The sequence below is a fragment of the Drosophila novamexicana genome, unplaced genomic scaffold (assembly GCF_003285875.2).
Source record: "Drosophila novamexicana strain 15010-1031.04,08,12 unplaced genomic scaffold, DnovRS2.1 tig00000072-arrow-arrow-pilon, whole genome shotgun sequence".
Lineage (NCBI taxonomy): Eukaryota > Metazoa > Arthropoda > Insecta > Diptera > Drosophilidae > Drosophila > Drosophila novamexicana.
In genome coordinates, this window is record NW_020824771.1 from 1,241,406 (window position 1) to 1,259,932 (window position 18,527).

The 18,527-nt window shown below is 41.4% G+C and overlaps 1 protein-coding gene and 1 long non-coding RNA gene across 2 annotated transcripts in view; one reads left to right on the forward strand and one right to left on the reverse strand.

Annotated features, from left to right (window-relative positions):
- Nucleotides 1-18,527, forward strand: part of LOC115771436 (frizzled-2) — a 100,214-nt gene that overhangs the window by 28,740 nt on the left and 52,947 nt on the right. Inside the window, exons 3-4 of the mRNA XM_030717141.1 lie at nt 1,647-1,714; nt 17,738-17,806. The gene's annotated coding sequence lies outside the window, so the exon portion shown is untranslated. The remainder of the gene's footprint in view (nt 1-1,646; nt 1,715-17,737; nt 17,807-18,527) is intronic.
- LOC115771438 lies at nt 5,400-16,495 on the reverse strand. The gene is made up of 4 exons (XR_004018940.1): nt 16,317-16,495; nt 7,008-7,359; nt 5,708-6,075; nt 5,400-5,648 (listed from the first exon to the last, which is right to left on the reverse strand). It is a non-coding gene; the product is annotated as an uncharacterized LOC115771438 (long non-coding RNA).

Here is an 18,527-nt window from a genome sequence, read left to right on the forward strand (position 1 = left end):
TTATGTCTTTTACGTCTGTCACTTAAAGCAAACACTTTTCCTGATTTGTTGTCACGCATAAACCTCTTAACTGGCATATAACTACACAAACAAAAATTATTTTCCTGCTCAACGTATTTATTTACATTTTACAAGGCAGCACAAAACACACATAAGCACGAGGCCAATGCAGGGACGAAGGCAGGAGACGCCAAGAGGAGTCATGAAACATGACAACAAGGCGCAAAATTATGCACAAAGTTGCCATTTTCTATCTGTGCGTGAGTGTGTGAGTGTATGCGTGTGTGCTTGTGTGTGAGTGTGTGTAAATCCCAGCAGCATAGCTGCTGCTGATGTGTGTGACAGCAGCAGCAATCAGCAACAAGGTGGGTTGAAAACCATCAGACAAACTCAACCAGACTCAACCAGGCACAGCCCAGACACACAGCAAAATTCAATATGGCGGCAGGGTAGCCAACTTCTGACAGATGACTGGCCCTGACTCCAACTCGCAGCTCTCAGCTCTTCCGACTCTCCTGCTCTCCTGCTCTCCTGTATCGTCATGTGTGCGGCGTGTTGGGTGTCTGTCTGCAAAGTGTAGAAATTTTGTTAGCATTTTAAATGCTCTACACACTTTCGGGCTGTTTGAGTATACTTTGAAACTATGCTAAGTATATAAATATTTTGAGACTAATGCAAAATTTTTCATTATATTTATGGCAAAGCTCTTTTAACATTTAATATACATGGACTTTATAAATAACCGCAGGATTCAAAGACTTACCATGTAAATAGATGTCGCTACGTACATAGACATTTTAAAATATAGCTAGAAATGAAGGCGTAAATTTCTCAGCTGCAACGCAATGTAACAAGTGCTACGTATACCTTTACCTGCTTTAAGTGTGTGTATGTGTGCGTATATGCATACTGTATATTTTGCGTATACAGAACGCAGCCACGCTTACTTTACTTTGTGTATGTTTATATCTGTGTATATATGTGTGTATGTAAATATATCTATGTATGTAAGTGCGTATATATTGATGTTGTCTTTTAACAAACGTTAAAATTAATAAAAACACATCTTTCTACGTTTCGCCCCTCTATGCTCATAAATTCAACTAAGCATTACAGGTTTTAATGCGTTGATTAAACGTGTGATATTTAAAAATTTTGTCTGTGATTTAATTAACTTGATGTATCAGGTGCATATGCATATTCATGAACGTAGTTTGAATATATGTTAGTACTTATATATATATATGTATGTATGTATGTATGTATGTATGCAGATATGTATGTATGTGCATATGTACGCAGGCATGTGGTTAGCAAATGCAGACCATTTTAACTCTCCCCTTTGCTACTAATTTAAAATGACGAATTTTTAAGTGCTGCCTTACTAGGCGATTCTCATAAATTCAAGTGAAGCTTTAATATGAAGTGTTCCTTTAACAATTTGTGTTTTGCAATATAATAAACTTGATCTCCTTATCTAGAGGCTCATACTATCACTCTAATTGACTCTTGTATAGTCTATCTCTCTTTGACTCACTTATTTTTCCTCGGTCTCTTTCCCTCTCTCTCTCTCTTTTTCTCTCTCTTTCTCATTTTACTTCTCTTTTATACATCACCTTAATCCGTTTTCTGCTTATCTTTTTCAGCAATGTGAATCCGTATCCTTCCTACTAATAAAAAACAATAAAGTATTCGTGCGTGTGGGAATTTTTGGGTAAGTTCATATTTACATATATATTTTTGTATAAATAAGAATAAAGCCAATTTGAGGAACTGAAGTTCATAAGTTCTTGGACTCAAACTCTTTCCTATAGATCAGAGGTCCGTACAATTTTTATCTAGACTTCCGTTAGATGTCTTAACTTATCCGCTTTAAGTGCATCTCAAAGTCAACTGACTTTGTGCACTTATCCTTGCTTCCTTTATGTGAAGGTCCCGGGCTGCTGTCATCTGTCTACTTCCATTCCTGGTTGAACTGCGAAACTGACATAGATGGTGAGATGATGTTCTGTTGTCGTCATCATTGTCGCTGGCGCTGACGGCTTTGCTGTCGATTCCTTTTGCAGGCACTGTGTAAACATTATTTAAGATTTTGTGCTGATGCTGATTTAGTTTGATTTGGTTTCAAGCAAAGCACATTGGAGCCAACAGTTTGCCAGCAATGTGGGCTGTTGTTTGCCAAGTTTTGAGCGAAAACTTTTAACATAAATTGCTTATCGCGAAAAACAAATACATTTCGTGGAAGTACGAATAAAGCCATACAATTATTTCTCGTTTATGTATTTGTATGTTAAAGCCGGCGAACACTGAGGAAACTTTGTGCCTTAAAAATCTAATTTACCTAACAACAATTACGAAAATGCCAAAAGAAAATTATGTATTATAATTTATGTTAATTACTCAATTACATTTGTGCCTCCTGGCATACTCCAGGCTCCCCGCTCCCGTCTCCAATGCCCAATTAAAAATTCCAAACACAAATGCGCCTCATTAATAAATATGAAACGTCAATGGAGGCCTGGCCACTATCGGCGCAGGATTTGGAGTTAGAGCTGGAGCCAGCCGGCGGGCGTGCCGCAAAGATTACGCAAGAAATCAATATTCAAGTGGGCCAAGCGAACGGGGTTTCACAATCTACCCCCTCCTTCAACCCCAACCCTAAAAAGCCAAGCATTCCGGAGTTTAGCTAAAAAGTGTCGCGTACTGCGGAGAGTCTGGGCCTGTCCTTAAATTTAAATAAATTACACACGTTCGACTTTCGGTTCGACCAACTTTTGGGGGTGACATTTGCGTTCTGCCTGACATACGAGAGGCTCATTTTTCAAGGGCAGCAACAATTTCTTCAACTCCGCAAGGTGAGAGCGGATTTTTGGTTTTGGGTGTGTGTCCGGGTGTGTGTGTGTGTGTGTGTGTGCGTGGCTGGGCTCGGCCGCTTTGGCGCCCTCGTATAGCAATTTCCGTGCGGCGTATGTTTTTTCCTGTTCCATTTTCATGGCACTGCCATTGCCAGCCAGACCAAAAGATTAATGAGTTTTTTTGACAGCGAAAAATTAGGCAAAATGTGATTTAAGGGTTGCTCTGCCTGTGCCTCTGGCCTGCTCCCGCTGCCCCGCTCCCGCTGCTCCAGCTCCTGCTCCTGCTCCTGCTGGTGTGGCCAGAGATAAGCTCGACATTCTGGAGCACCCGGAAAAGCTGTGTAGATGCAATTTATTTAACTCGTATTTGCCAAGTAGAACTCTACGAATTATCGTTCGGCCAGCATTGTTCGTGTGTGCAGCACGGCAACTATTTATTTGTTGATGTATTTTTATGACCATCGAATTTATTATGTAGTTTGCCGCTCAAATTGAAAATAAGAAAACATATGCGCAGGCTCATTCGGCAGCAAAATTTATTTATTTACGTAATATACTTTGGTATATATATTATTAATTTATTTATTGCGTAGCATTTATAAGATATCCATTGATATAGAATTTGTATATGGCTCTGTGATGTCTAAAAGTAATCAGTTTTGCATTGTTTGTTGATTTTAACAGGAAAGAAACATTTTGGATTTCTGAGAGAGTGTAAGGCAGGGGAAAATATTTGTATGGCTTTATAAATGTATTCATTAGCTCAATTTTTCGTCTTCGCCAAGAGCTACAATTGAGTTATCTTAAAGGCACTCTGCTTGATTCTACGTAATGAAAAGATATCTATTATTTTTTTAACTTTCGGATATGGTGAAGCTTGGGTGAGTGGATAGATGAAATGCATCATTAAATGTCTATTTACTTTTGCCTTTGAGCTTTTCACGCATTGCGCTCGACGCACACTTCCGTCATTTTTTTTTTTTTTTGGTTTTTTTTTTATTCCTACCCCGATCTCTTTTTATGCGCATTTCCGTAGGCGGTAGCCCGCCGACAGTTTAATGGGCGCCACTCAAAAATGTAAAATATAAAAAAATATAAGTAAACTGAACGAAATGTTTTTATAATCATTTGATTTACAAGGCCTCTTAATTTGTTGTATTCTTTTTCGCAATCTGCCAATGAAATTGTTTGTCAACGCGACAATTTCTCAACGCGTTGCAAATGAAACGGAGAGAATCAGAATGTGCGCTGATGATTTAATAAGCGCAAAACGTGGCGCGGAATGCGGCGAGTGTCGATTGAAGAGTACGAAACGAACGCCCGCCATCGGATTGTGCAATTAATCAAGAGCTGAATGTTATCCGTTTGTTGTGGAAATTGACTAGAAAATCAGCCGACTTGCGGCCTGGCCAAAGCCAATTCCATGCGTTTTCCATCAGCTCTGAAGCGCTCACTCAGCGCTCCCTTTTTAGTCCGGCTGCCTCGCTATATTTCTATATTTATGTAGCCTCCCCCTTCCCTGGCCAATGCCAGTTCCGATTCTTCAGTTCGTCTCGCTCCGACGGGCGGTCGCTTGCTCGTTCGCTCGATTTATGGCCGCCCCGTCTAAGTGCCTTTAGATCAAAGTGAAACAAACATATTGCAATCAATTTTTGTTGCTAATGAGCTAAATTTGATTTTATTGAGTTGTGTGCGCGCACTCGCTTCCATCAATTAAAAAGGGGTGAGCGGGGGTGGTGGCAGGCCGCTCTGACGTATACGTTATTTCTGATGTGATCTGCAAGCCACATTATTGTGAACCATACTGTATTGATTGAAATACATTTTTGTAATAGTTTATAAATAAATAATAGTTGTTGAGAGTAAATAGTTCGTGTTGCTATTGAAAAGTTGAGCACCTACCCTATTACGTCTAAAAACTTTTACTTATGCTTTAAGAAAAAATGAAGTTCAGGTTTTGAATACCCGTGTGGTAGGCGGGCTCTAGAATACCTCCACAGCATGTCATCGCTTGTCGTACGAGGCGACTAATAGAGACACGTTGATCCTCCAATTCGGGACTATAAACAGATTAATGCTTGTCGTACGTAGCGAGTTGAGGCCTCCCGAGTCAGTGTCAAAGATTGAGAGTCATTGAGATTGAGGTAGGTCCTTTGTGGGAAATTTTTTTGGTCTTTTTGCCTGCTTGGCATGCATTGACCCAATCGAACCAAGTTCATATTAAAATTGTTACCAGACCAAAGTACCTTGTTTCTAAGACGAGCTATGACCAAAAATCATGTTGCTAGATATGGATGCCAAATTGATCTAGAGGCCAAACCATGAAAAAAGAGACCAACTTTATGAAAATCTGCTGAAATTTGACCAAGTTATAAGGATGGGAAATGTTGACCTATGAATTTCGACCAAAAATAATGTTGCCTGATATAAGGATATATATTAAACGTGCTGAGTAATAAATTGGATTTTTCCTTCCATTTTCATTTCATACCTTTTGTAATTTTAATATTTTCCAAAACACACATACCCCGCAGCCCTCTCTCTCTCTGGCTCTCTCTTCAGCCATTTTGGCATCCCGCTTGTTATCTCTGTGACCTTGTTTAGCGGTTTTTCTCTAATTTAAGGCTGCGGCTCTGGCAGCTTGTAAACATGTCAGGATCCGCTTCGGGTGCTTCCTTAACTCGCCTGCGGCCGTCGTTGCCGCTGCTGCTGCTGCATTCTCAGCGTTGTGAAATTAATAAATTAACTTCCTTGTGCCATAAATCATTTTTCGTGCCTGGCTGGGCCTGCCAACTGCGAACATTTTGCGCCATTAACCAAAGTCGTTTCTTCTTGCGGTGCTTTTCACTTACCCTTAACTGTTGGATGCCCCAAAATATAAAAAAAAAATATAACCGCAGCACCCAATTCAAATGCCTCGGCTGCTGCTGCTCCTCCTCCTGCCCAACTCTCAACCGGCCTCATCATCATCATGCTTTATGGGAACTCGGCAGCTTGCATAATCATCGCGTTACAGCTGCTGCTCCAGCTCCTGCTCCTGCTGCTGCTCCTGCTGCTGCTCCTGCTGCTGCTTATGACGCTGCCCTGCTCCAGTTGGTAGGCCTAGTTGGAGGGCTGCCAGTGAGGCCAGTGTCTGCCCACTTCCTGGCCCAATCATAATTTGTGCTTTGCATAAATTAATGGCCACCAGTTTCAGTGCCTGATTTCATTTGCTGCCTGCCTGCCAGCAGCGTAACAAAAAAAAAGAAAACCAACCAAAATTATTTCGCACATAAATTGCTACATACTAGAAGACCCAGAACTTAAAGGTGCCTCGGCTACAGCTGCCCCCTCTCGCTCTCTCGCTCTCTTTCTGCCACTCCCTATTTCTGTCTCTATCGAGCTCTTACTCAAACACATCCCTTTGCTCTGTTATTTACACAGTCTTCATGTGTTTTATGGCTTGTTTTCGGGTAGCTCTCAAGATTTATGACAGGCCTGGTCTGCCTGGAAAATGGGGCTCTGTGGCTGTGGGTCCCAGCTTTAACCCCACTTTGCCGTTGGCTTTAAGCAAAGCTCGTGCTGCTGGAATGTCTCAATAAAATCATAGAACCCACACATGGGATAATTGCTGGCCGTTTGTCAGTTAACCGATTTTATAAAACTGCTCATTAGTGTAACAAATTTAATTGTTATTTTCTCAGCGCTGGCAAATCAATATTTACAACTCTATTATGAGTTTTGTAAGATTCATTTAACGTTCACACACACTCGCACACACAGAAATCGCCTGCCCTCCGTACAAATCGAGTTCAAATCCGATTTTCAGTTGTGTCGTAAACATTTCCCGCGCTGTAAAAACTCAACGCTCATGAAGCAGACACATGAAAACTGAAATGAAAATGAAACTGAAGGCGCAATTGCTGCAGAGATTGGGTGGGAAAAGGGCTGGAACAGGGGGGGCAGAGGTGTATCACAGCAACACAAAACAAAATCATAATAAAAATGCATTCATAAACATGAAATACGATGCACTGTGGAGACGAGCCTGGGGCCCGGTGCCCGGTGCCCGGGACTGTGACTGGAGCTGGAACTGCAACGGGGGCTTCTAACGTCAGCAGCCGCAGCCCGTCTAAGCGTGAGTCTATTAAAAGCGCATAAAAATAATTTTACCGTTTTACGAGGCCAACGCTGCGCAGGCGTCCGAGCAGGGAACGGACCGGACTGGTCCCCACCGGTGACCCTCATCATGTGGTCGTGGCCGGGGCTCCGGCTGTGTGCGTTCGCGGGTTAATTAAATGACGCCTCTCCGTTTGCCAGTTGCCAGTTGCCAGTTGTCGGTTGTCGGTTTCCAGTTTAGTTTCGTGACGACTGCACGCCGCACACGTGTTGGCAATTGTGCGTGGGGGGATCTGGTAGAGTGAGGACGGACGGGAGGGCGGCCGGTCGGTCGGCAAATGCCCCGCATTTTGGTTGCTCCCTTTGCTGTGAAATTGGTCTCGTCACTGGGAACGCGCCGTGGGATCTATTGGATTAGAAAGAAGCTCGTAAATGGATTGTAAATGGATTTGAAAGACATTTTGAATTGCTGTGATGGCCGTATGGAGCCATGGCTTGGGCACTTATCAAACATTCTCGTTTGGCAACAGTCTGGAATTATACTTATGTAACATTTTTTTTATGATTATCAATGGGAAATATGGGGGCTCTTAGCTTATGTTATCGAGGGTTTATTGTATTGCGTCCATAGTGCGCAGCTCTTATGACCATGTTCGATTTATGAAAATTAAGAAAAAACTATGCGAATCACTTAAGCTCTACTATTAAAACAGAAAGAAAAGAGAAGTCAAGAAAAGTCTTAATTTTCCAAAGATGCTTTGAATTTGAATGTCCGATGCATTAATATAAATATTTTAACCATAATTTCTTATATCAAAGTTAGTTGTCTCATTTCCAACTCGATGTAGTGTTGCCACTTATCGACATGGCGTTGCCATAGTTACTCAAAAGAAGTATGTAATTTAACTTCTAAATTTAACATAAGCTTTAACAGGAACATCTAAAATAGTTAATAAAATAAAAATGTGAAAATATAGAAATGGGATTATAATTAAAAAAATTTTCTAAAACTCCTCATAAATATATATTTAGCAATGATAACTTGCTTGAGGGATACAAGTTTAGGTGCAGGGTTTCTTCTAGTTTCTCTAATCAAGTTATATTGAGCCATCTATGGATCTCGACCAGTTGACCATTGGTCATTCAATTGTTGACAGCTGTCAGTCTGACCAGGCATTGGCACACCCTGGAAGAGGACTGTTCCCCTCCTGTTGCATATGCGAGCGTCCGCATGCTCAGCCGTCATAATTGACGAATTTATGGCACTTCTTGGAAACGAACCCAGCAAGGGTACTCGTAGTCGTACTCATACTCGCCTTTGTACTCGTACTGGTACTCATAGTTGTACTCGCCCCAATACTTGAATTGTTTTCTGTATTCTAGATGGTCGCTATGTGTCCAATTGTCCATTGGACGCCTACTGGGCTCGTTGTTTTACTTTGTTTTGACTAACCAGACGTGCAAATTGCTCAATTCCTGCAGCGGCTTCCATTGACCGCAACAGAAAGAACAGCAATTCATGTTGAATGTGGCATGCGGCATAAGGCATGCGGCATGTGGCATGTTGGGTGTTGTACATTAATGATTTCTGTTTTTGTTATAGTCTTGTGTAAAACCGACAAAACTCATTTTCAAATTGTGCAATCGCTACGTGACTTCCGCGAGAAAATATATCAAGACTTTAAAGAAACTCAGCCAGGCAACCGCATCGGTCAAGCCAAACGAAACCAAAACTGAAGCATGCCACGAGCACAGAACAACAAAATCCCTTTTACATAATTCCTAATGCTAATGAGGCTGCATTTCAATTGCTAGACGAGTTCTGTTCCATTAACTAACATTTGCTGTATATTCACGTAAGTCACGAAATGTTTAACGCATTGAGAAAATTTATCAAATCATTTGACTATATGTCTGTCAAGAAGATGGAAGAATCTCATAAACTATATGTATGTTCTCGATCAGCATTAACTTTCTATAAGTTTTAGGACTATGAAAGCTTCTATTGCAGACAGTACATAGTATGTCCGGATTACTAAATTAAATTGCCAAAGGAACGATCGGTCGCATAATAAGTTCTTGTATAAAAATCTTGTAAGATAAATCAAGTAAGGCGATTACAAGCTTGAGCATTCTCCTTACATATTAAAAGAATACGATCAAGCTATTCGGAGTATTATATCATATGGCTATATGGGAAAAAGTGTTCAGTTTTTCAAGATATCTTGATTAAGCTGAGCAGTTGCGAGTTTTACTATTACTAGAGTTAGTCAAAAGTATTTAAATATCTATCAACAGAAAAAACCAAGACGTTCTTTATTTACTTTTTTTAATTTGACTTTAAATAGTTTGCTATACACGTTGCAAATTCCATTTTCTCAGCCATAGAGAGCTTTTCAACTATCATTTTCTATGGCAGACTCATTCTCAACAATTTTAAGATTTCTATTTATATTCCAACTTGATTTCGTGTCAATTTTAGTAGGTTATTGACTGCCTTTTTTTGCGCAATTTCACTTCATAAATCTTTGGCTCAATTGGCTGCTAAAAATCATATGCAGCAGCAGCAGCAGCCGCGACTTTATCTGGCGGTTATTTATGCGTTTTTAAATATTCAAATCGAATTGTACGATCTTTTAAATGGCAATTGGGATTCGAAACGGAAAGGTTTTAATTAAAAACAAGTTTCCGTTACGGCCATATACGAAGCGCATCTCTTGATTGTTGTCGCGCTCTGCTTTGTTTTCTGTCTTGTTAAAATGTGACTTAAATATGCACATAAAATTCGTTCCACTGCTTAATGAAAACTCTCATTATGATAGCGGTTGGCTGCGCCGCACTTAAAGGCAGACAGACGGCTGCAAAGTTGCCAAGTTAAACAACAAAAGTGTAAAGAGTTGCGTTTTTAAGTCGGCAAAATTCCCTCAAGCTCCTGCCAAGCCAGCAGCTCCTTCCTATGCCAGACACGTGCGCGCCGAGCGAAAAATTCGCATTGGCTTTAAAAGTCCAACCAAAAACGAAACCTCGGCTCAAATTGTTGTCGACTATTATTTGGGCTATCCTTAACTTTTCATCCACTTGTTAGGCGCTATCTCGGAGCTTGGCTCGGTTTCAAATGGCAACGGGCACATAAATCTCATGTTAATTTATGCAAAAACTAAAGACCAAAACAAATTTTTGTTTTGTGGCGACAAAGCAAACTGTTTGCCAGACGAGCTGCTACCCTGTTTGGAGATGTAGAGTAGACAACTTTTGCGGAATTATTTTCAGGAATAATAGTTAAGTTGTGTGTGCAATGCATGTACCTCTTGGCAACAGATGCCTACAGAGTATATCAAAGACAATTATGTAAATTTAAACGAATGCTGAGCCAGCAGATACCTTATATATTGCTGTGGAGTAAATGGGACAGAGTGTGTATAGCTTTAAGACTTTTAGTCAAGCAGTAAAAAACCTTTTGCAGAAGGATGTGCCATGCATATATCCCTTAGCTACAGATATCTACAGGGTATGTCAAACACAATTAAATGGCTTAAGACCAGTGCTGAGCGAGCAGCTACCCTGTTTAATGTTGTCGAGTAAATGTGAATATTGTGTAGAGCCCATCGATGATTCCTAAAAATATTAATTGCTTAGTTGTATGTGCGGCGCATATACCCTTTAGCTACACATACCTACAGGGTATGGCAAACACAAATATTTTGTTACCAGTTTTTATGCCTTTTGTCGCGTCGTTGTCGACAACTCTTGACTCTTTGGTGCGGCTCTCGCCTCGCTTGTCATAAAGAAATTTTAATAATGTGCGGCGCCAAAAAAGTTTTTTTTTACGAGCCGTAAAGCGACGACGTTGACGTCGACGTCGACGTCGACGCTGACGTCGCTGCCGCTGTCTGGGGCAGCATGGAGCATAGCAGAGTGTTAAAAATGAAATGAGTTTCAAATGAGCGTCGCATTAGGCGCCCAAAATGACTTTGTCAGCTGGGGTCAACGTGGCGTATGCGCAATATGCATTTAAGCTGATTGCATAATGTGAAAATGCAGAAAAACCCTCAGACGAGTTGGTTGAGCCAGCATTGTCGCCACTTGGACTCATGCATATTCAGTTTCGCTTGCATACTTTTCACCTCTAAGCTTATAACACACAAAAAGCCAATTATAAAATACATAGTTTAGTTATAGGCTTGAAATTGTTGCAATCAAATGTTTTCGATATACAAATGCATGTCTCTTCCCCTTGGCGCACAAATCACGCGGCATTAAGCTGTCCGTCTGTCGAACCATCGATCTTGCCAGGCCATCAAAATGCCAGCTGCGCTTGGGCCCAGGTCGCTGCTAAGACAAAACTCTCGCCCCTTGTCTTTTGACTCCTATTTTAATGGCGCGGCATAAAATCCACAAAATCATTTACACAAATTAAATGTTAACTCAGGCATAAAATTACCAAGTTAACACCCGCTCGCTGGATGCCGATCTCTCGCTCCCTCTCTGGGCCATAATTTAATGGCAAGTCGAATCGACGGACTGACAATGCAGCGAGCCCGAAACTGGCTGCGACTGTCAGACCGGACCTGGGACACGCCTGACAACAACGACAGCAACAACAACAACAACAACAACAATGACATCAACAACAACGACAACGACAGCTAGTTGGCTGACAAGTTTTCTACGCTTTGCTTTTCCTTGCGCACTTTTCATTAAAAATATCCGCTCTCCGCGTTTCCGACCGGTCGCCGCCGTGTAATTTGCAAATTTTCTAATTGTCGTTTGAAATTTCAGCCTTTGGCCAACACGTTGACGGCCGGAACGGGCCAGGAACCTGCTCCGGCCGGGCTTTTTGGGTGTGTTTGTGTGTTTGTGTAAAGTAGGTCGCCTAGCAAAATAGAAGGTGTTGCTGCTGCTGCTGCTGCTGGTCCTCGACTCACCTTTAATTGCAATTAAGTTTTAGTTTTAGTCTCAATTTCAGTTTCATGAATTGAGCGCAAGGCCTTCCACTAGCAAAATCCAATTTAGCCAACGCGTCTCTTAACACACTTTTCAGCTCGGCCCGTGCGACCATTAGGCGTATATTTTTGAAAAACCTCTCGAATTTGTTCATGTATTTAGATACCCATGCCAAATGCGTATGACAGGGTATATTGGGATCTGCTGACAAACTGATTACCGCAAATCAATAAACCAAATATTACCATATTCCAGACCACAATGCAAAGTGAAATCGATCTGCAAACTAGCTGGATATTATCTCGAAGATACTCATGTTTTGCGAGTGTAAAGGTATACCACAGTTATGCATACGCTTTAAAAGCTATTATGCCCGGTTATTTATTTATTTCCCTTGTTAGGGTTGCTTTTTTCTCATGTCGTAGCCATAAATAATTCACAATTCATTGACATATTTTTATGAATATGACTTCCGATCGTTAAACAAGGCGCATAAAAGTGGCGAACCGTCGACTATCAGGCCATGCAGCATCTGCCAGTATGTCTGCCCCTGTAGCCCATCCACAGCAGCCGATGGGGCAGCCCATTAAAACAACATGAACGCACAATTTAATTTATATATTTTTATTTTTCAAGCGTGTTGGCGACACTTCATTGTTGCTACTGTTCTTGTTGTTGTTGTGGTTGTTGTTGTTGCTCTGAAAAAACAAACAGTGTAGCGTGCCCCAACCGCCACAGCCTTGATTCAGGCTCATCGTCAACCTTTTCGAAAATATAATCACAGCATAAAAATCAATTCCAAACGCGTGTGCAAAGAGCAAAAAGACAGCGCCAGTCGAGAGTCTGTCGAGAGGCGCACACATGGCAATCGAGAGGTCTCCACAACAATTTTTCCCAGTCCCCTGTTTCAATGCGCCCGCCTCTCTGCTTCCAGCTCCCTACTCCTGATGTTACCCCGACTTGTCCAATTCTTCGTTCCACACAAAAATGTCACACATTTGTTAAACATTCGCGAGTCTGCACGAGCTGCATCCCTGTTCACCCTCTTAACCCCCGTCCCCTTGCCTGGGGCATCAGCAATATAAACAACACTGTGCTGCTAAACTGTGGCCCGGAAAAATCAGCATGCAAATAAAATAAAAATAAAGCATACAATGAGCACAATAAAAATAAAACAAATCAAAAAGGATATTGGCAGCTATGAAAATACCCTACACGCGCAAATATATTGTACGTACATAACAATATTTTCTGCATACCCTGCAAACGTCGCGAGTGTAAATAGAGCATGCCTGAAGGTTTGCAAGCATATGTAACAGAGAGAGGGACTTCTTCGTTATATTTTTCAGCTATAATTAGTAATTATTCTTAAAAAGGACAATTCTTTATATTCATTTTAATAAATCATGAATGTCATGCAACAGATAACTTCAAGTAGGCTTATGCAGCTAGTCAGTTAGGAGAAACAGTTTATATATAGAGATCCCATAATTCCATGCGAATTCAATATTTAGGAATTAAATTCCATTCGAATTCAATATACCCCCCGATGAAGAATTCAAGGGTATCTGACGCTAAAATCATAAATAGCTTAAAACCAAGCCACCGCCTGGCAGGAGCCGGGCACTGTTTGCATTGGGCGGCAGCTCCTAGCGGTGACGATGGCTGCCGAGGCGCAAATAGGCTGTCAGTTACATACCAGAGAGCCCCATTACCCGTCCCCGCCACTCCGCCCCCCTTCCACGTGTGTGTGTGTGTGTGTGTGTAGGCGCATTAATGTAGCCAGCAAAACAAAAAAAAAGGAATTTGTTGTAGGCAGGCACAAAAAAAAAGCGCTGAGAAAAAAAATTGAAATGCTTTTTGTGATTTATGGGAATGTGTTGCGTAGCCCGGAGATTTGGTATAAATGTGTCCCCTCTCTCTCTCTCTCTCTCTCTCTCTCTCTGCCTCAGTCGCTGTCCCCATCTGCCTCTCGCCCTCCCACCCTCTGTCAATGTCACACACAAAAATGTTTTACAAGCAATTTTCCAGCTTTTCTTTTTATGTGTGTTTGTGCATTCGTTTAACTATTTGGGCATAAAATATGACGACCCCAGCACGAAATGGAGAACCGCTCGAGAGCCGCCCGTTACCGGTTCCCCAAGCTCCAAATTGCTGACACTTTATGGCCACGCCATGGCCGGGTGGCCAGGCCATGTGTCCTTGCGGCTGCTTTGTTCGTTACTCCTGTGAAGCCTTCTGGATAAATGTGTGCGCGTATATGGAATATTTTTTTATAGTCAGCTGACAATTTTTTTTGGCTCTTGGCAAAATATTGTCAAAGGTGCTTAGTTGTAAGTACAGTGAGGACTGTCAGCCAACGATTCGATAATAGTCAGTTAATATAGAGAATTATTAAGGAATAAATCTATGAAATTGTACACCTATTTTTCGCTCATTGAGGTAGACCCAAATGAACCAAGCACCAATTCAGCTAAAGTGCTTGCACAAATCTATATTTCTTTAACATTTGGTACAGTGAATTTATAATATAACTTACTTCGCTAGTAAATCTATTTGGCGCTCCACAAGTTCAACTTGTTTTGGCGTCTCTCACTTGAAGCTGTCAAGAAAGAAAGATAGAGAAAAAAGCCCACCTCTTTTAGATGCTCCCACTGCTGACTCGCCATTCGCAGACGTCAATCCCAAGTGGCCCTTGTCGTAGATTTTAACAACTTTATTGATGACTCGCCGCTGCGCCGATCTCTCGGCGAAGTGTCCGCCAAGCCCCAAAAGCGCTTCGTGCCACTTGTAAGCAATTTCAACTGTCAATTTTTGCTAGCAACAATTTGTTGTTGCTGTGAAATCTGAATATGAGCATAAATAAATGCCGAAAAGTAAAAAACACCAAAACTAGAAAAGAGGTTGGTCCCTTGGCAAGCCGAAAAAAAATACACTTCTATTTAACTTGAGGTAAAAGGGGAAACTTTTATTCTTGAAATCTGTTGAAATTATTTTGAATCAAACTCGAATTTCAATTTCAATTCCCATAAAGTTATATGTTATGCTCATCCCATGTTGCTAAGACTAAATGTCGCAAATCCCAAGGTAGAGCATATATGTTTTCTAGTAAGAACTTTCCACTTATCGTTTCTATTACAACTATGCGATATATTAAGCCGATTCGGAAGATTCCCACATGTGCATTTGATACTGAAAGACTAGCTTTTACAAAATAGTTGGATCCAGAATAGATATATCATTTATGGGCTTGCAGGTGTGGCACATTTAATGACAAAACAATAATACCCGGTACAAGCGTATAACAATAAACTGCTGAGGTTGACACCCAAACGGCTCTAATAACTCAACGCGGCTTGGCCGCAGCTTGGACTCAATGCCTTTTGGAATTTGTAATGGAAACTTGTTCTGCGGCTTGGCAAAGCAACAACAACAACAATAAGAAAAGCAGCAGCAGCTGCTAGATGTGGATTGTGACTGTGTCAAGCTGCGCCCAATGTGGCTGCAATCTATTGCTGACTTGGCGCAAAACAAAAAATGTGGCGAAGTCAACCAAGTCACAGAGTGAAAAAGATTGACAGACTTGTAGTCACAGTCGAAACATCTCCCACAGCTATGTCAATTGTCCTAAAGTGGCGCTAAGCGATTTGCTCGGCTCGGCCCGGCCAAGCCGGTGTCCCACTGCAAATCCGTCACCAACTGTGCGAACTGTCAGTCGGAGTGTTCCCCTAGCAAATCAATTTGCTCGGTCTGCTGCGGACGGAGCGGCTTTGCATAATTTATATGAGCGGGCCTATGGCCACAAATAATTTTCGCAATTGGCTAGCGGAGGGAGCAGCGGCACAGAACACACAAAAACATTTTCAACAGTGGGTGGAGCTGTGAATATTGGCCATAAAATTTATGCCCTGAGATAATAACACAAGCGGCAAGTCGTTATGGCCTGCCCGGCAGCCCAGGCAACAAGGCATCCAGTTAGCCAGGCGAACGACCACAAGGAGGATGGCTAAAAATAAAATTATTGCCTCGCCAAACTCGTCTCGAGATGCAAAGCCAGCGATAGAAGCTAAGGTTGAAGTTGATTCGGATGCTGTGCCTGCTTGCCCGCTGCCTGTCTGTGGCTGGCGGATTGTGGCCCAGGTGGTGACTGCAGCAGCAGGCCCGAACCACTTTGCCAATTATGCGGCCCTCTTCTGTTTTCGACTCTATTCGCTTGCAAGCCCTTTTTTTATTATCATAAGCCAAGACTAAAACGAGATATATCTTATGGCGAAGCGATACAAAGTGTTTATATATATGTTTCCAATGTTATGCGAAGAGCAAAAGATATTTGGCAGCGGGACGTTTAAGCTAATGGGTGTTCTCGAGGAATTTCTCGAAACATTACAACATGCATAATTACGCAAAGGAACCACTTACTTTTTATTTGTTTGCACTAATGACAAGGTCCTTCAGATAGATATTTTCTTAATGCAAATAATTCTAAACTTGCTACGAGACATTACAAGTTGCATACTTTCGCCGGGAATTCGAACCACTAACTTTTTGTTTCATTGCACTAAGCTCCATTCTTCTAAGAAGCTTAGAGAGAAATATATTTTCTTAAAGCAAAGACTTTTAAACCCCAGTTGAAAACAAAACTGCCTGCTATGAGGCATTACAACATGCCTGCCTTCCTGGGAGTTCGAATCTGTGACAAGCCCTGCCAGCTCTTGAAGCAAGCACGTTTTGAACGCTTTGTTTACGTATATACAGAGCATCTGTCGAGTCTATCAAGACCAAGCTGCATTTGCAGTCTTTGTTTTCAGCCTGGTGCAACAACATTTGGTTGCCAACTTTGCTGTTGATACACACAGCGTTTAGGCTGTGGTCTACTCTTGTTGAATTCACGTTGGCTCCTCGTTGCTGGTCTTCTTGGTCTGTTTGTGTGTTTGGCTTTGGCTTCGTTTGTAAATATGCCCAGTTTGTGTTGGAATCATAGACGGTAGCTCGACAACAACAACAACAAGAACGACAACGACAACTACAAAACACGGAATCACATCCTTTGGGTTACGAGCTGCTGCTGTTGCTGCTGCTGCTGCTTAGTTGTCCGTTGCCAGGTCTCTGTTACCGGTTGTCTTGGGCTATTGCCGGCAGCTCATTTGGCTCTTGTGTTGTTATTGCCCTTCGGTAGACAACATTGGCCAACAGCGAGCCACAAGCTCATCGTCATCATCGTACTCGTCATTGGCCAGCTGAGGGCTGTTCAGGTGTCCCATCAACTGTTTCTCCCCCTTTGGAACAGGTACAGACTGTTTGGCATGCTAATATGCAAACAGTGCTGCCAACTTAATGAAATTGAAATGAGCAAATTAGTGATGTTTGGCTATGTGCAACAAGGGAACAGACCAGAGCCCTACCACCTGCTCATTCGCTAGTTAGTGCGAATATTTAAAGTCTCCTTACACTAAGCTACAATATGTTGATGGCCCCACAATATCAAAGCATTCGGGGAATCAGCGTAACTGAATCGTAAATATCGTAAAGAAACACGAAAACTTTCCCAAATACTTATCAAATTTAGCCCTACTCTGCGATTCTCATGAATTCATGTAGGCATTGGTTACAAGTGTGATATTAATAAGTGGTTAAGGATTACTTCTTGCTGTGCTAAAAATAAATTTGTAATGAAAAGTCCTTACTATGCGATTCTCATGAATTCTAGTAAGTCTTTCGGCTTTTCAAGCATTGATTATAAGCTGTTTTTGAGACTTACATATACTCTTCGTATACTCTTTTTGCACACTATCTCTGTTTATATTTCCCTCACTAATTTAATTCTTATTTATTTCCTTTAGGAATGTCGATATCTCCTCCTACTAAGAGATGGCAACAAATTAATCTCGCTTTAAAATTGTAATTTTTGGGTAAGTACATATTTATATATATATATCTTTATAAATATAAACAAGAATTTAAGTTTAGGCTCAGACCTGAGCCATTTCCTAGTATCAGATCAATTTGAACCAGTGGGGTAGATAATTGTAGATTTTGGAATATTAATTAAAGCCAAAAGTTTTCCACTCAGACTTCCCTCTTGTGGATGCATAAAAGGATTAAGGATTCATTCAAGAGGAATGAAAAAATTAAATGCTCTCACATGAGAGTGCATATGCAAGTGTGTGTGTGTGCAGTAGCCAGCTAAGATAGATAATTAGAAGTACATTCATCAAGTAGCCTTCGATAAAGAACGGGCATTCAAAGAGACAGTTAAACTAATAGCCAACAAAAAATTCAAAACGCCAACCATTGAAAATGGTAGCTAGTCAGCCAGCCTGAATGCCAAGCCCCATAAATCTCGACCCAAAGTTCGTGTTTGGTCAACTCGCCAGCTGCTGCAATGTGCGCTAAAAACTAGTCTAGCCATTGGAGCAACCAATAAAAATGATTCTTTCACACAACAAGAGAAAGACAAAAAAAAAAAAAACAGAAAAACAAAAATGAAGAAGGAAACCCACATGTCATGGACTACACTTCAAAGCACTAGACGCTCCCAAACCCCCAACTTGAACTCCATTTTCTGATAGATACAAACGACTTCATGACGATACAAAAGAATGATGATGATTTGCAAAAAGCACGAAGAGA